Source organism: Falco naumanni, chromosome Z (genome assembly GCF_017639655.2).
Source record: "Falco naumanni isolate bFalNau1 chromosome Z, bFalNau1.pat, whole genome shotgun sequence".
NCBI classification, from domain to species: Eukaryota; Metazoa; Chordata; class Aves; order Falconiformes; family Falconidae; genus Falco; species Falco naumanni.
In genome coordinates, this window is record NC_054080.1 from 38,538,107 (window position 1) to 38,557,080 (window position 18,974).

Consider the following 18,974-nt stretch of genomic DNA (forward strand, 5'->3'; position numbering starts at 1 on the left):
CTTTCCCTCCACGCTAGCTCGAGTGGCAGGTAAGCTTGGCCCACCTCTGGGCAGCCGGTGTTTCTGTAAAAATGCAGTCCCTCCTCCCAGGGAAGCTGCACCAGGAGGGTGGCTGGAGACAGGAATCAAGCACTAGTCACATCCTGCCCACACGTTGTGATGCTAGCCTGCTCTCATTTAAAGTGTAAAAGCACTTCAGTTTTCCCTAGGTAAAAAAGTTGCTGCTTAAACATTAGCTATGGTCCCTTGGAAGCTGTTTCTGCCAAGAAAAATTTCCTTCATAAACATTAACATCTGCTGGTCCCAGGATTCAAGTCCATCCTTAGAGCAGATACTGCCCACAGTCCCTGAGGAGAGCAGCAAGCATCCCGCAGTGTCTGGGTGCAAGGAGCACGCCACGCTGCCCCCCGTGGCTCCGCAGCCGCGGTCTTGCATTGATATGTCTGATGTTTTTGGTCACCCAGGATGAAGTGAGCCAAAAATAAAGTTTCATGCTGTGTCCCATGCTTCACGCAGCGGCCTGCCTTGCTGCTGCTCATACTGGCTGTGAGCATGAGCTGCAGGCATGCCCTGGGGCTGTGTATCAATGTAATAAACAGGACAGCTAGCTGACCTTTGGGTGACACGAGAATCATGTTCAGAAGCTGCAGCAGGGCAAAATGTCTGTTCACTTTAAGACTGTAGAAGAAAATGGCATTGGACTGCAAAATTCATTTTTCCAGAAGGAACCAAGCTATAATATATGTGTGTCAATAAGGTATTGAAAGGCTAGGCTCAGCTCTCACTAAATACTGATCAAGTACCTTAACAGACAGTTGTATGCTTGAGGGGCTCCTTAGAAAGTATTCCTAAAATAAGAGTGTAATTTCACCTGACAGGCAGTGGAGAGAGGCAGAGACCTCTGTAGACTTTTACTGTGTGTTGAGACCAAGAGGAGACGTGAAGACCTGACACCCCCTTGGAATGTAGTCTGGACAACGAGAGAGTGGGTCCTCTGGTACCTACAGCAGCAGGCCCTGGTTGTTTTGTAGGGGTACAACCAACAAAAAGGTTGGTGGCAGAGCCCCAGCCTCTTCAGCACCCACTATTTTCTGCTTTGAGCAGGTTCTCAGTCTAATATAGCTACTGACAAGATAAGTTTCAGCTATCTTCTACAGGGATATTGGCTTTCTATTCTGCAGAAAATTAAAAATCAAAGGCTAGCATAATAGACCTTACTTTCCATGGGATTTGAGAAAAGGTGCTGGGGAATTTCTCAATGGAAGAATCTGATCTGAGTTGACTGTCCTCACTGTCACTACTGGTGCTGCTTGAACTGCTTACAAAGCTGAACTCCAAATGACAGTTTTGTAGTGGAAATCATCTCTGGCCTGATAGCTTGTGAATTATGGCAGTACTCTGGGCACTGTGAGGTGCAGCAAGGGGGTGCTGCGGCAGACACAGCCACCCTCTGTCCTCGGCTGTGTCCTGCTGTGAGTTATGACAGCTGCTGCAACCTTGGTTTGTGAATCCTACAGCGGTGAGTTGGGGACAGTGTCAACCAAGAAGGTCACAAGAAAATATCTCTGCAGGCTTGGCTAGAAATTCAGCTTCAGCAAGTCTCATGGTTTACTGACAAGTGCTCTCTTGCTAGTCTTTAGGGCTTCCCACAAGCACCGCTCTTTGCTCTCTCCTCTGGAAGAGCTAATTCGGTTTTGCTATTAATACCCCACATAAAGCCCTTCTGAAAGCTTGATACACCCTCTGTTCTACAGCAACCAAAGGACAGTACCAGCAGTGAAGGGAAGCTTTTTCATAGAGCTTACACAGACAGAAAATCCATGTAAGTTCTGGTCTACTAGCCTTGTGTACTTTAGGAAGTTTCTTCACAGTCTTCCAGTAAGTTTTATTTTATGTTGTCGAAGACTCTGTAAACTCATCTGCCTCCTATGCTTGTGTTAGCGAACACTCAGGGTTCTTCAGCCTCCAGGACTATTAGGATACCTCAGGATTTATAGAGCAATTAATGGCCTTGATGAAATATGTGATGAAATATTGAGTTTTACTGAAACACAATAAAACCTTTATTCATAAGAGAATAACCAAGTATTATATAACTGACCAAATGCAGTTGGGCCAATGCCATTTTTCTGTCCTTCATGAAGAGTTATTCTCACCCTTTCAGACCCTGAGTGCAGCTTGTGATCTGTTTTTTTTCTCTGATTTATTGTTCCTTATGACTCCTGGGGAGGAATGTTTTTGCTTTGGAGGGACATATTTGTTTATTGGGAAGCTCAGTTCTCCCCAAAAGACACGTAGGAGAAGAGATCAGCCACCTGGCATCAGTGGAAACATGAAGAACAAGAGTAAGATATGTCTTGGGACTTGTGAGAGCTGGAGAGAGCCAGCTGTGGACAGAGGGACTGTGTGAACTTGAACCATGTTCTTTGTTGTTGTTGATGTTGTTTTTAAGGGAATGTGGGCTAAGGTTTGGATATACAGCAGAAAATACACATTTATCTGAAGTAGAAGAGTCTCAAGAATGACAGAGTTAAATTTATTTGGAAGTGCTAGGTTTCTTTTTATGTACTGCATTTCAGAGAGCTGTAGCAGAGAACAGAATATATAATTCCAGCCAAAACAAACGGTGAATAGGAGGTTGTTCACTAATTCAGATGGTCTGGGCAGAAGAGATTTGACAAGGCATTTTGAAGAAGAGAGAATGATAGAATTGAGAAAGGCACGAAGTTTCAAAGATAGAGAAAAAATTTTCAAAACTTCTGGAAAACACGATTTTGGCACTAAATAAAGGCTTGATAAAGGACATTTGGATCAGATTTCTCTTAAGGAGGCAGGAAGCCATCAGCTGGAAAGCTGTTCCTGGATGTTGGGTCCCTATGTGCCCTGGAAAGCATGAATTTGTTTATTCTTGTAAATAGAGGGTGGGGTGGGGGGGTTGTGTCCAAAAATCCCATGTGCTTTCACCAATTTTTCTTTCTAACTCAAATTTAAGTTCCAAACCTCCAAATACTGAGCTAGTCAGGAAAGTCAAAAGAAGTAACACTAATGTTTCACAGTAGTTGTATGGCAGCTAAGAGGCGGGGAAAGGGTATTGAATGTTTAACAGTAGGGTGGGAAAGCATGTACAGGAACTGATGCCTTTGAAACTTCCTTTCCCCCTCTCCACATGGTGTATGTTTGTATGCAGATGCCGTGTGCCAGTCTGGGGCACAGATCCTGCCTCCGGCCGTGGCCCAAACCAAGGGCTGCCAGCTGCGCTGTGACAAGGTAATACTAACCAACATAGACGTGCCATGCAATGAGGGCTTTTTGGCTGAGGAGTACTGGCAGCAGAGGTTGTGACTGGCTACACCAGTTTGCTGCTTCTTCTGGTTCTCCTGGTTAATTTGAAAAGAAGCTACCTGAAGCCTTACAGCTCAGCTTGCACCATTTCTGAAAGCAGGGTTTATCTGTGCTTCCCTGGCTGGTTGCCAGATATGGTTTGCTTCAATCTATGCCAACTCAGATAATTTTAGCCTTGGGTCAGGCAAGTCAATTCACTGTGTTCAAACAGTAGGATTACATACTGTTCTCCAGACCTTAGTATCTCCTTGTTAGCCCTTATCTAAGCCTTGTGTGCAGTCTACAGAAACAGAAACATCAACAGTCTAACACTTTAAGGAAGACCTTGATTTCAATAATTCCAGTTTAATTTCAGGCTCAATTTGACATCTGGTACCATTTCTTGATGACAGCTTTTCTCCCATTCAGGGAAGAAAAATGATGTAAAAAATCTCTATTTCTATGTAAAGAACAATACATTAACTTGGCCCCTCCTGATAAACTTTTTTTATTGTTCCAAAAACTCTTTTCTACTTCTTTTGTTTCCACATACCCCTAAATCATTCTGTTTTCATTTGCTATTTTCATTACTCAGTTTAACCTTTCTCTGTTGTGCAGCCTCATCTGAAAGCTTTTGTTGTGCAAGACCAGTGTAATATAGGTAGGAAATTCCTGTGCAGGTGCCATTATCAGATGTTTTTAAATGTTGTTCGGCTGATGCATGAAATATTGCATTTAGTTTTCATGACAACTAAAAAGGGAGAAAACACCATAAGGCAGAACAGTGCTAGATGCACTAACTGACAGTGGAGGTAAGATGGTAGACACTGTGTGTATGCCATGTATAAACTCTTTGATATTGCTGCTTCTTAATGCTTGCATCTGTATATTAGTCTCTGTAGGAGAGGTGGGTAGAGGCTGAATGGCTACAATCTCATGACTTTGAAACAACTGCAACCTATTTTCAGAAAGGCATGGCAAAAATTTTTCAACTTTATGGAAGCCCGTGTTGTATTTTTAATTTCCTAAAAACAATCACAAGATTTTTTACAACAGGGTGACAGGTACTAACATTTTCTACTTAAACTGGTATCATTTTAAAAGAAACCAAACAAAACTGAGTGACCCACTTCTTAAAGGGGTTGAATAAAATGTTTTCTGCCACAAAATCTCTGTGAGCTTTTCACATGCTGGAAGCCAATCTTTGTGAACATTTCTCATTCACAGACCTGTGACTGAGAGTTTAATGCAGAAAACTACTTGGTCCTGTGGTACAAACTAATAAAAACACAGTAAGGATTTGGTGAAGGAAAATTAATGGTTTTAGCAACAGAGGGCTTGACTTTCCAGTTCCCTTCACTTCGTGTCCAGATTACTGGAAAAATTATGCAAACCGTTATTCTTCTTTCGTTGTTGTATGCAAACTCAGCACTGGTGACTTAGCGACACAGTGATCCGGAATAATACCAGAAGAGTATGGAGGTATTTGCTGGTTTGTAAACAAGGCTGGTAGTTTATTCTTCACGTGGTGTCTAGACAGTAGCAATTAGTAGTAATTAGTAAGTGCATCTGCTGTCTGCTGAGTCCATGGCAGCTCACGTGCTATGGCAGTAAGGGATCAAAGAGTTACTTAAACATCAATACTCCATAAAATGGAGTCCTGCCTTGGATTCCCATAAGTTGTGTGCCTGCTTTGCTCTGATGTTCTAGTTTAGAGTTTTGAGGCACTCATTCCCCTGCCCAGGAGGAGCCCAGAAAATAAAAGTGGTGGATTAATAGTAGTAAACAATTTAATGTCAAAAGAAGTCTTTAGCTGGGTTCTTGGCATGTAAATAAAATGCCACGTGTAGTTAAGACCGAATTCAGTAGGTCGGAGTTTCACAACGCATACTCCAAGGCACAAGTTCATGCCTCTGTTAGGTACTTGCAATCTGCTGTTACCGGGCTTGACCTGGTAGTAGCAGCCTTTGTCAGGCTGTCTTGCCACCATGTAGGTGTTGATACTGAATGAATTCACTTTAGGATAGAATAAGCCTTGTAGTTAAAGTATAATGAATATAAGAAATACATTCTAATGAAATTAATAGTTGCACAACAAAAGCTGCTATGAAATCCTCTGTACAACCCTCTACCAAGGCTAAGAACTTAAATTTACTCAAAAATGTAGGTATAGTCATTAGGTCATGTAACCATAGTCTGAAAGAAATAATTAATGAAATAACTGATCAGAGAAGGAGTCTATTTCTCTTTCTTTAACTTTCTCTAACAAGGGGCCTGCTTATAAGTTATCTAGAGGGAGCAATTAAAAGAAACAAACGGAAGAAACAGATGGTTGACAAGGACATAAATTAGCTCAGACCGATAAGAACACTGCAAACTGGCAAGATCATCACATACCAGACAAAAGGTGAAAAGTACACCGTGAGAAAGACCTATGACCTTCCTCCCAAAGACCACTGCCCAAGTCCCGAAGACCCCTGCCCACAATTTTTGGAGGAATATGCACAAGCGCAAAGGACTGATAAGCTAATTAGCATACGAAGTGAGAGTAGGCGGGATTAGGTAATGAATATGTATAGGCATTAACTGAATATTCATTGTTTTGTTGTATAAATATAAGATAATTAGGTACTTTAAACATGCACATTAGGCGGAAGGATCCCCCGTGCATCCAGCGCTGCCAATAAAGGATACTTAGTCACTAAGAAATTTTGACTTACTTCTTTAAATCAGTGTTAACTGCGACCCTGCCTTGTCTCAGGGCAGAAGGGGGGTGGGAATCAGTGGCAATGTGCTTGGTGTCAGAAAAGTGCAATTAAACAGGACTTTCAACTACTTCTATTGTAGCTTCCCTGCTACCTGAGAAAAGGCCCCATGTGTGAATCTTTGAGTGGAAATTGTGGAAAATGCTGGTTTCTGCTGTTCATGAAAAAAGAAAGGAAGAAGGTAAAAAAGAAACTTTTGGCTGAGTTGTGTTTTTTAACCCCCCAGTTTGCTTTTAAATGTCTGTATAAATGTCTACACACCTTCACAGACGTTGCTGCTAGTGGCTCACTTACTTCCAATAGCATCTACTTGTAATATAGCTGCTGCCAACCATACCAGGTAGTTGTAAAATTAAACCAGTCTTAGTCACAAAGCTTGACAGCTGTGTGACTTATAGGTGTGTGACATTACAGTGGTGGAAGAGGGTGGCTCTTGGCCACCTCCCTAAACTCTTCTAAGCTCTTGGTTTATAAACCTGGGATTTTCCTTGATGCTGACACCCATCTCTCTTTCTCATCTTTAACACCCGAATATTATCAGCTCTAGTAAGTAGCATTCCTGTCATGTATGACAGCCAGAAGGCCTGAACGTGTCTTAAACCATGCTATTTTATATGTAGTAGTCATGGTCATTCACAAAGAGCCAAGACCTCTTTATGAACAGAAAACATCCTATACACTAGGCTACAGAATGATTTTGTTCTCTCTCTCTCTCTCTTTCTCAGACTTTGTTAATAAATCTTATATGAGGAAGAAAAGAGTGTGGTGTTCCAGAATTGCCCCAAGGCTGGTGCCTCGGACATGCTGCAGGACAAGGAGCTGTAGCTGTCACATTGCAGGTCTTGTCTCCTGGTGTTCCCACCGCATTACAGCTGCTTGGTAAACAGTGTTTGGTGGGATTTTAGCAAAAACTTCAGCTAGCTGTATCTCACCTCTGACAAATTACTGGTGGCCCAAGAAATTTTTCAAGGGTTTGAAAACATGACTGTTCTTAAACTAAGGACAGAGTGCATCTCCTTTCAGGAAACTTCATCTTATTGGCAGATGGCTCTGTGGAAAACCCAGAGAACTGTGGTGCTAAATATAAGACTACATTTTAAAAGCAGACAGAGGAATATGGAAAAGAGAAAACTGGGTGAGATTTTCTAAACAATAAAGATCTGGATTATTGCTAATGTTTTGGTCAGTTGCTCTATTCAGCCTTGGGGAGTATGGTTTCTGAAGCCACTGCAGTCCGTAATGCAAATCCATGTTTTAACATCACAGTTAAAGGGCCTCAATTGCATTGAATTTGTAACAAATATCAGATCCAAATTGTGATACACATTTGGGGATTCCCAAATTGTCCAGAATGGATTTGCTGTGCTTCAAATAAACAACAAGCCAAATCTGTAAGTGTTTTGTTGCTCTTATAGGGTGAAAGAGTCCAGAGAGCCAACCCACAGTAGATGGATGCATTCCATGAAAAAAAAAAAAGTCTTTCCATTGTATACAAACTACAGCTTCCTAGCTGATTTAATGTCTAGTCTAATTCAGGGTGCAGAGCAGTAATCCAGTCTCAAACTGAGACATGGGTCATGTGAAACGGTCACCGTCTCCCAGTCTGACATAGATTAAAACCCACTCATCCTGATGTCTGTTGCTATATGAATATCTAAGAGCATTTTTGCATCCAAAAGTATCACCAGATTGTGAAATCTCCTGAAGGATAAATAAACATATTTCCTCAGTCAAAGAGGCAGACACAGTCTTCACAAGGAAGTTCTCTGCTTCCTCCTTTTCCATTGCTTTGTATACCCAGCGATCTGAAGCAGAAAAGTTACTCCATGGAGAACCTGTGCTTTGACTTACATTTACTTGATGAATGTGATAAAAGCTCTTGTTTTTAACACTGTCAAGGATGTATGACATGAACTTACAATACAAAATGGGACAAGTTAATTTCACCCTAGCCTTGGAGGTTCAGACGCAAACTACAGTGATGTAATCTTTTGGAAATATCAAACATTTAAAGGAGGAAATTGCAGTTAGTCTACTATATAAATCTTCAATTTCCCATTTAAAGAAGAAAATACTGTTGAGAACTACTTGATCTAAACTAATGATTGCAATTTTTATTACCAGCTACCCCTTGGAAAATTTCTATAAAACCCATAAGTAAATTCTGTGCAAATTTAATTGCTCAAGGGGTAAACATAAACTTGTCTAAAGTGGAAGGGCATTCTTCAATATTTTCACATGTAATCGGTTAGCTCTGGAGATGCAAACATCCACAGAATGGAAAACACATGGAGTGAGAACATTATTTTGGGATGTGTGAAATGTGCTGTATAGTTGGTTTAACATTCGTAGCTCTCTTTGTGGCTAATGAGTGATGCTGACTCTCTCAATATCTCGTGAAATTTAGTCGTCTTAGAGGTTTTATCTCCAAGTGCAGTTTTGGCAGATTCTCCATTTCCCTACTATCGTATTCTGCTACAATCCTTTTTTTTCCCAAGATGTTATCTATTCAAAAGCATCTAACTCCTGTGGGACTGGCATACCTGTAACTGGCACCTTTTCTAAGCAGCTAAAAACATTTCTATCATTTTGGCTTACTGCATGAAGAAAGATACTTAATTCCGCTTCTGCTTTGTTTCCTCTGTGTTACTCTAAGTAACTCACTAGTAACTCTGACTTCCTCTAGTTTATTCTAAGTAGTGCAGATGCAGTTCTTTGCTTCTCCTCTCTGGTCCCTTTGGAGACAGCTGGAGCTGTGCACATGATGTGTTGTCACAGACCTTCAGTAGCTGAATATACCCTGCCTTTGTCTCAGTCAATAAACTGAGAGAATAAACAATACAACTTTGGCTGTTGACAAGATTTACTTTGCGCCACACTCATCCATAAAGGTATTCTTGGGGCCCTCATTGGGTAAATGCTGATGATATTCTTCATTCTGTGTACTTGTGTTCTACCATTTCCTTCCAAATAAAATTGACCCCACATACTTATCACCTGGCATGCCTCAGTCTGATACCTTCCTTTCCACAGCACCATTACTATCTATTTTCCCACACCAAATACTAGCACCTTGCATGCTTTAAAACCTTAACAGGATGCAAAATAAGTGGCTGGTCCAAATGACTGGTCTGTGGCTTCCCGCTGTGCAAAGACTAACAGTGAGGTTGAGGCTCGCAGCCCATCGTGTGCAGGTGCAGCTTGGAAGGGGTATTCCCTTCCCACAGTGGGCATTGTGTAGCCAGAGTCCCCTCACATCCTGAGTGATTTACCTGCCTGTAATTGGTGGCAGCTGCTTTTGCAAGCATTTTTGTCGCCTTATAAAATTCTCTGACTATTAATGAGAAAATGTTTTCTCTGTACTATTTTCATTATTGAGCTTTGAGGTGATTATTTCTTGGACTCAGGGGGTTCCGTATCTTGTCATTCCATAAAAAAGCAGTAACTGTTTTTTACGGCCTATAAAAGTTAACATTTCAATGTGTAGACACATCGTTGTTTGTAGTCTTGTAAATTGTGTTTCCCACGTGCATCACTTTGTTGCTGGAAGGCAGAAAAAGGAGACAAGATGTATAGCAGCATTAATTTCTTAATAAGGACCTACTTAGTGGGCTGTAAAATATGCATGTAGTGAAGGTTGTTCTTTGATTTATACCAGCGCCCAGCTCTGTTCATATTGCTCCAGAAACAGTAAGGAGAATGACCTTCAGTTCTTTTTGTTTGGAAAGCTGGAGCAAAATGACCTATGTGCATACACATCCCAAGTCCGTCCTTTCCCCCAAATTTGATACACAGAGCAGAAAAATAACCCCACATGGTCTGAGGCTAGCTTGAGGGGTTTTATCTGATGCCAATTCGTAGTTCATATGAGGCAGTCCTAGGAAATTTCAGAAAAGATTTCTAGGAATCTAGAACTGCTACAGTTCAGATTGCTGAAAGAAAATCCATTCTTTAACTGATGTCAGGGATGGTCACTGAGTGTAAGGAGGCTGTAATCTGTTACAGCTGCACAGTCCTCACCCTAGGGCTTCTTTTTTTGCCTGATCTCTGATCATGCAGTTTGATTGTTACACAGAGAAGCTGGAAAAACCTGGGACCCAGTCTTCATAGATTCAGGATTTATAGCTTCATTTATAAAAGGAAAGGAAATATGAGTCAAAATTTAATATTACTCTGCAGAAAAGGAGGGGAAAAAATAAACATTCCTACCCCTTCATGGAAGCCCTGTATTTTATGCTTTATTGCTTTCCCAGTCACTTACCCATCTCAGCACCTCCTCTATCTCAAGGTGGTGTATGAGAAATAGGGTAAGGGTAGGGCAGAAATAGGGTAATAGGTAACAGGCTGCCATTGCTGCACACTCTTACATGCAACGTCTCATCACATTACTACCCCTGTTTGATCTGTTGATTGGGAAGGTGCAGCACAGAAGTCTGTTTTGAACTGGGGACATTGCCTGGCTTTAGCCCTTAAGAAATTGACATTGAAGTTACCCACACAGCAAATGAAGTCACTTAACTCCCTACTCTGATTTTTTATCAGGTTCACCACTATGTGCATGGGAAATGGTGCATCTTGACTGGCTCCCTGTCCACTTTAGCTTCTTCATTGCCCAACATTTAGCTGCAATTAGAAATCTAATGAATTTCAGCTTGTTACAGTTGTTTTGTAGGTTTTCAGTGTTTTCTGCTACTTTTTCAGGTCTTTGCCTCCAGTTTGACAAATTTTCAGGGATTAGCATCTCCCGTTTCCATGGAAAGTCTTCCATAGCTTTAACAAAAATACCCATTTGAAGACAGAGAGCTTTATTTAGTGGTTAAAGAAGAGGGTGGAATTTCCCAGGTTTTCAGTTCAGTTGTGCTTGGAATGAAAGAAATTCACCTTGGTGCAATACTAGTGTGTCATTCTATTTACTCCAAAATTGCTCTGATTCTGTGTTGCCATACACATTTTTCTATTTCTCTTGCTGCAAAAGCATTACAGTAATGTTTATCTAATTATTACCTGCATGAATCTCAATTCATGAACATTTGTGAATTATCTCCAAAATTCTCTGGATGTCAAAGGTGGTAGAAGCATCACATTTTGAAAGTTTAACTTTTAAACAAAGTTACTCAAATGACTCTTTAGGAAATTGAAATAAGAGTGAGGCTATGGAAGCAGAACTCTGTTGGAAATGTTTTTTAATAAAGCCTATGCTTTTCCTTTTATGCAGAGTTCCTGTGAAAATCCTGATAATGAATGCCGCTTTGCAAAAAACGAAACCCCACCAAAATCCCATATTTGAACTCAATATTAATCAACAGGAATAAGTTAATAAACAGGAAAGTGTTTAAAAATCCAAGGTCAACACAAGGGAAGGCAAATGCAAAGTTTAACCCAGGACTTTAGTGATGAGTATGAGTGCATCTTAGTACAAAGTGCTGCTCATGTTTCCTTTGTGACCTTTTCTAGTTATCGTCATGACTGCATTAGCTGCCACTTTACTGAAGTGTTTGTACTCCATATATAAACATTGCAGTTTTCATTTGGCATTCATTTCTATGAATCAGGACCAAAGCTTTATGCCTCTCTATAACTCTTTTGTAAGTTCTGATGCCCACCAAATACACTTAATATTTCCATAATTTCTATAACTCTATCTGATGTATACCTTTATGCACACAGATAGCATCTTGTGCTCACTAAGAGTTTCTCTGAAAGCATATGGTCCTTTGTGATTTTGAAATGGCTAAAAGCAGAATGACTTTGCATCTGAGAAATTAAAATATGTCCATAATGCTTCTAAGCAGAATTCTGGACAGGTGAAATGTGCTGTGTATGACTGATGGTTTTTTCATCTATCTTCTCAGTCTCCCTTGTGGGTGCCTTATCCAACTGGGATGCTGCTGAGCAAACTGGCTTTCATCCACCAAACCACTTAAGCTCACACTCATCTTGGGACACGTGAACTTATCCACTGAGATCTCTGAATAACAAGGGAGCACTGCTCTTTTGAGCAACCAGTCCAGAAGCTCTCATGAGGAGAACATGGAAGCATTTCTAGAAAAACAGTTACAAGTAATATCACATCTTGTTAATCCAGCTGTTCAGTACTGAAGAACATAGTAACTTTTGAAGCTGGCAGGAGTTTAGGGAGCTGCTCCAGAGCTATCTAACCACCCCAGTTAGGAACTGAGAGGAATTAAATGTTTGTTACTGAGTGGAAGTTGTTGGTGTCAGTGTGAATGGTCAGAAATCCAACACAAATCCACAGCTTCAGAAGGGCACATCACAACTCATTGGGCTAGCTGGATTGGGTGCTGCCTTCAAGAAAAATCCCCACCAACCATGGTGGTTTTGAATGTCTCCAGAAGAGACTCCACATCCTCTCTGGGCAGCCTGTTCCAGCACTCTACCACCCCCAAAGCAAACCAGTTATTCCTCACATTGAGGTGGAACTGCCCGTGTTGCAGTTTGTGCCCATTGCCCCTTGTCCTGTCGCTGGGCACTGCTGAAAAGAGCCTGGCCCTGTCCTCTTGGCACTTGCCCTTTAGATATTTGTAGACATTGGTCAGATCCCCTCTCACTCTGCTCTTCTCCAGGCTACACAGGCCCAGCTCTCTCAGACTGTCCTCATCAGGGAGGTGCTCCAATTCCCTCATCACCTTCACAGCCCTCTGCTGGACCCTCTCCAGTAGCTCCCTGCCTCTCTTGAACTGCGGAGCCAGCACTGACACAGCACTCCAGATGCAGCCTTACCAGGGCAGAGTAGAGGGGCAGGATCACCTCCCTCAACCTGCTGGCCACACTATTCCTAAAATGCACCCCAGGACCCCACTGTCCTTGCCCACAGGGTCACACTGCTGGCTCATGGGCAACTTGTTGACCACCAGAAATCCCAGGTCCTTTTCTACAGAGCTGCCTTTCAGCAGGTCAGTCCCAGCCTGTGGTGGTGGTGGGGTTGTTTCTCCCCAGGTGCAGGACCCTACACTTGCCTTTACTGAACTTCCTCATATTCCTCAGGTTCCTCTCCACCCAGCTCTCCAAGCCTGTGCAGATCTCACTGAATGGCAGCACGGCCGTTCTTCCCAGTATTGTATCATCAGCAAACATGCTGAGGGTACACTCTGTCCCTGCACTCAGGTCACTGAAGAACAGAACTAGACCCAGTGCTGAACCCTGTGGAACACCACAGCTACAGACCTCCAGCTGGACTGTGCTGCTGGTCACAGCCCTCTGAGCTCTGCCATCCAGCCAGCTCTGAATCCACCTCGCTGTCCGCTCATCCAACCCACACAGCCTGAGCTTACCTAGGAGGATGTTGTGGGGCACAGTGTCAAAAGCCTTGCCGAGGTCAAGATAGACATCATCCACCATTCTCCCCTTGCCTACCCAGCCAGTCATTCCATCATAGAAGGCCATCAAGTTAGTTAGCCATTTCCCCTCAGTGAATCCATGCTGGGTGTTCCTGATGACCTGCTTTTCCTGCACATGCTTTGAGATAATCTCCAGGATAAGCTGTTCCATCACCTTTCCAGGGATGGAGGTGAGGCTGATAGCCTTCAGTTCCCTGGGATGTCCTTCTTGCCCTGTTTGAAGACTGGAGTCACACTGGCTTTCCTCCAGTCCTCAGGAACCTCTCCTCCATGACCTTGCAGAGATGATGGAGCGTGGCTTGGAAATAACATTTGCCAGCTCCCTCAGTGCTTGGGAGTGTTTCCCGTTGGGGCCCGTGGATTTGTGGGTGTCACGTTTGCCTAAATGATCTCTAACCCAATCCTCCTTGACCAAGGGGAAGTGTTCCCTTCTCCAGACTTCCCCTCTTGCCACCAGGGTCTGGGAAACCCAAGGGCTGGCCTTGGCAGTAAAGGCTGGACGAAAGCAGACATTCAATAACACCACTCTCTCTGTGTCCTTTGTCACCAGGGCACCCACCTCATTCAGCATGGGCCCACATTTTCCCCAGACATCCTTTTCCTGCTTGCAAGTACGTGATGTACTTGAATGAAGCCCTTCCTGTTGTCCTTGACATCCCTGGCCAGACTGAATTCCAAACAGACCTTAGCCTTTCTTCTCACCTGCCTGTATGTTCTGACAGTGTTCCCATATTCCTCCCAAGTGGCCTGTCCCTTTTTCCACATCCTGTAAACTTCCTTTCTCTGTTTGAGTTTTGCCAGAAGCTCCTTGCTCATCCATGCACATCTCCTGCCCCTTTTGCTTGATTTCTTGCTCACAGGGATGCACCTGTCTTGAGCTTGCAGGAAGCGATGGTTGAATATTAGCCAGCTCTCCTGGATCCCCTACCTTCCAGAGCTCTAACCTATGGGATACCTCCAAGTAGGTCTTCAAAGAGGTCAAAGTTAGCTTTCCTCAAGTCCCAGGGTTGCAATCCTACTTATTGCCATGCTTCCTCCCTGCAGGAATCTGAACTCCCACCACGTCATGGTTGCTGCAGCCAAGGCTGCCCTCAGCCTTCAGAGCCCCAACATCCCAGTCCTTTCTTTGTGAGCCCAGGGTCCAGAAGTACACTTTGCCTTATTGGCTCCTCCACCACCTTTTGTCAAAAAGTTATCATCAATGCTCTTCAGGAACCTCCTGGACCACGTGAGCCTGGCTGTGTTGTCTTTCCAGCAGATGTGTGGGTCATTGAAGTCCCCCATGAGAACCGGGGCCTGTGATTGTGAGGCTACCTGCAGTTGTCTGTAGCGGGTCTTATTGACTTCCTCTTCCTCCTCGGGTGGCCTATGGCAAACACCCACAAGAGCGTTCCCCGTGTTGGCCTGCTCCTTAATCTTTACCCACAAACTGTCATCTTGTTCTGCATGCACCCCTTGGGAGAGCTTGATACGTTTGAGTTGTTCCCTCACACAAAGAGCAACTCCACCACCTCTCCTTGCTGGCGTGTCTTTCCTAAGAAGTACACAGCCACCCATGACAGCATTCCAGTCATGCCAGCTATCCCACCATGTCCCTGTAATTGCAATGAGATCATGGCCCAGTGACCACAACAGATTTTTAATTCTTCCTGCTCATTCCCCACGCTGTGTGTATTGGTGTGTGTGCATTTCAGAGAGGTAATGCAGCACACAGGTTTCCTGGGAGGTGTGTGAGAGGATAACCACTCATGCCTCTGTCTTGTTCTTAAAGCGTCTATATTGACAAACATCATTTCTCAAAATCAGTTTGGGAAGCAACTTCACCTCGTCTTAGCCATGTAAATATCAGTCTCTGAAGAATGGGCAGCTAATGAGGGGGAAGGAGGAGAGGAAGCAACCTCTTAACCCAGGTTTCCTGCACTCAGGTCAGAGCCCACCTTGACTTGCAGTGACTTAGACTGAAGGTCTGTGCTTGGCCATATCTTGGAAGGCTGAGGCTGAAAACAATTCAGTTTTTACCAGGAGCTCTGAAAAGCTGAAAAAAAAAGTAAAGGTGTTCCTTGAAATTGGGTTTGGAAAACAGCTTTAGTATGTAGAGAGAAACTGCTCTAAATGGAAAGCTTGTAAATGGGAGGACTTTCTCTGCAAATGGCTCGGAGTATTCAACCTGTAATATCACAGCAAGCCAGACAAGGAGAATTTACCATATTGATTACTGAATACATGGTAACACTGTCTTGTGAATCATTATAGCTATGTCCAGGAACTTTACCCAGCTGTTTTGAAACAGCTTGTTATAAAGGGGGACTTTTTTTCTTTTAATGCTTTGTGAGAGAAATACACTTTGTGTCAGTGTAGTCTGAAACTTGTAGATGCTAACCTTCTAGTAGATCTGTTAGATTACTTCTGGTCCAGGCCCACAAGGTCCTCTTGGGAGTATCACTCACCGTCTATATTCCGATATGAACCAATCCATTTCAAAATGATTCATTGATGTTCCTCCCATACCCTTGAGATCATTTTCTACCCCAGTCTAATAGATCTTACTGTCAGTAACTTTTTGGTGTTTTTGCAGCTCAGTATTCTGTTGTCTTTTCCATCATATTCCTGTTAATAACTCTATGACTGCAGGAAAAATGGGATCTCAGTTGATAAGCTTAGTTGGAGTCCCAGCACAGAAGCAGAATGAATCATACCTACACTGACCCCAAGTAACACTTCTCTGATCACCACTTAAAAATACTCAATGGTGTTTTTTTAAAGGGCCAAAAGGTAGGTTGGAAACACCCCCATCCTGCTGCAGGCTGTGTGGTGGGGTCAAGAACTGGGACGAGAGAGGTCCTGACATCTCCCTTGCCATGGTGCTGGGAATGATTTTGTTCTCAGGGCTGCAGTTTGACAGGAAGAGATGGGGAAAATCTGGTGTCCTGACAAAACTTCAGGAAAAAAATAACATCCTTATATTTTGTCAGTGTGCCAAGATGGCCCCTGTGCTCTGGGACTATCAAACCAGGCTGGACATCTGGGATGGGGATTCATCTGATAAAATGAGGATGACTACACCAGAGTTAGTCACTCCAGGCTTCCTTCAGAGCCGATGGGGAGAAAAGTGTACTTACAGGCCATGATTCATCTTATTCTAAAACAGTTGTTAAAAAACCACATGAATTACGCCCCAGATATGCCCAGGTTTCTCTGCTGAACTAGTTAGCTCATTCCCATGTTCTACCATCCTGACACCAGAAAAAAAATTATGACAACTACTATAAATCTCTACTGTAACAATTAAAGCTTACTTCTTGCATTCCCCTGTGGTGACAAGAGAGCAGCAGGTCCCCAGACAACAAACCTTTAAGTATCAGACAACTGTTATGATGTCCCTATGTCTTCTAGATAAAATATTTTTTTTCTTCTGTTCAACGTTTCCTCAGGAATGTTTCTTAATTTCTTGTTGCTCCCACTGTTTTGTCTGGACTTTGTCCAGCTAGGCTTTAACATTTAATATATTCCATACTGTTTTACTAGCTCAAGCTAAATAATATCTCTTATTGTTCACACCTCAGCCTCTACTTCGGTTATCTCCCTTTAGTCTCATACTGTAAACATTGAAACATTATAAATATTGAGTCTCAAAATATATTTTGAGATACACAAATGTCTGGTCTTTCCTCATGAAACTATACTCACAAAAAACTTCAAAAATTAAGCCAAAATGAAAACCTCAATTATTCCTTCCTGTGCTTGACACTTGTACAGTTGCAGTACTGACACCACCAGTGCAGCACAGAGGAGGCAAAATAATAAGATTAGCAGCAGTGGCTTTGACTCCAAATGCCTTTCAGGATATTGGCTGCACTTGGGTTTGAATTTACATCCCACCAGGAGGCAGATTTACATTTCAACTATTAGATCTCTGTGAGAAACTTCTCCTACTCCCTGTGAGTCTGTGATTTTTCTGGCTGGTAGTTAATGAATACACACAGATTTAATACGAGTGGTAACGAAGACACAGGGAGCCATAGGATAGTGAGAAGCAGGAAGCAGTTCCACACAATTTCCTTGAATGAAAATGTATGTGGGTGTTCATAGTTCTCAGCTGGAGCAGAAAACTTTGGAGCTCAGTAAAAATAAATGTTGCTGGATTATCCCTCCTAACAAAACACTTCTGAGAACAAACACTAGCAGAAAAGCCCTCCAAAAAATCCAAGCAGGGGTCAAGGTTACACTGCTCTTCTGTTCTGCGTAGCCATGGTGTTGATTTCAATGGGACCAAGGCTGTGAAGGACCTTTAGAGATATCATTGGAGAGGTGACTTGTGCACAGGTCATTACTTGCTCACCTTGCTTACATCCTGTGTGGAGCTGCAAAGGGGTGAAAAACATTGATTTATTTCCATAAAACTATACTGGATCGCAAGTAGTTCTTTATTTTCAATTGAGACCATATTTCTTTGAAGTGAACATGGGTAGTTTCATGTGGTCTGATCTTAATGTTTTCTCATAGGTGCTGTTTGCCAGTCCAAACCAGCCTTGGTTTTAACTGCCACTGCACTGAATAAGCTCACCCTGGGGACCAATGCAGCGTACGGCACCAAAATGCAGTACAAGAAAAAACAGTGAGCTTCTTTTTATTTTTGTGTCTGTGGCCCATACCACATCACATGTGATATAAGAAATATTAACCAGCAAGAACTTGTGTGGGCAAGGCTGAAACATCAAAAGAGGCTGTCGAACGGTGCCCAGACCTTCCTGGGCTTGTCTCAGCTCCCGCTATTTAATGTAAATTAGGTCATTTCATGTATGGAGATAGCAGAGTGATCCTGCTTCATATCTCAGTCTTCCTTCAGGGAGTCAAAACCAGCCAAATACTTTGAGAGACCTGGTACCCTGAAGGCAACCACTAACTATCAAGGTGCAGCACTTTCAAGATAGTCACTCACATGTACAGGCCTGTGGGCTAAATCATCTTTTCTGTCTTAGTAAGGAACAGAGCACAGCCAGCAAAAGGGAATGAGGAGATGTTTGATCCCTGAGAAACAAGCATTTTCCTGCTGACTGGGGAAAGAGAAAGGACAGCTAGAAAACAAGAGAAGAACTCAAGCCAAAAAAAGAAAATAGAACCAAATTAAACAGAAACACAGCCACAAAGCCCTGCTCCTTTCTCCCCTCCCCAGCAACAGCAGCAAAGAAACAAAATGAACTGGAAGCACAGGCAAACAGAAAAGATGCTTTGCTTTACATTTCTCCTTGCTAGCAGTGTGGTGCTCAAAGAGCACTGCCTGGTCTTTACACATCTTTTCTTACCATATTTTGTTACATTCTCTGCTCAGCCTGTTTTTTGTTTATCCTTCTCAAGACCCAAGCCATATCTTCTCTTTTCAGGTTTTTGATTCCCATTCTTTTTTCTTTCCTAAATCCTTGCTTTACTCCTTCTCAGTGTTCTGTGACATCTGTTCACATGGCTGACACTTACATGGGAGGCAGGTTTTCCTATGATGCCCAAGCATACATCTTCAGGATGTCAGATGGAA

General features: G+C 42.7%; 1 long non-coding RNA gene across 1 annotated transcript; it reads left to right on the forward strand.

Annotated features, from left to right (window-relative positions):
• Positions 1-2,230: 2,230 nt before the first annotated feature.
• On the forward strand, positions 2,231-8,694 carry LOC121081369. Its single transcript, XR_005825663.1, has 3 exons — positions 2,231-2,345; positions 3,188-3,267; positions 6,812-8,694. It is a non-coding gene; the product is annotated as an uncharacterized LOC121081369 (long non-coding RNA).
• Positions 8,695-18,974: the final 10,280 nt, after the last annotated feature.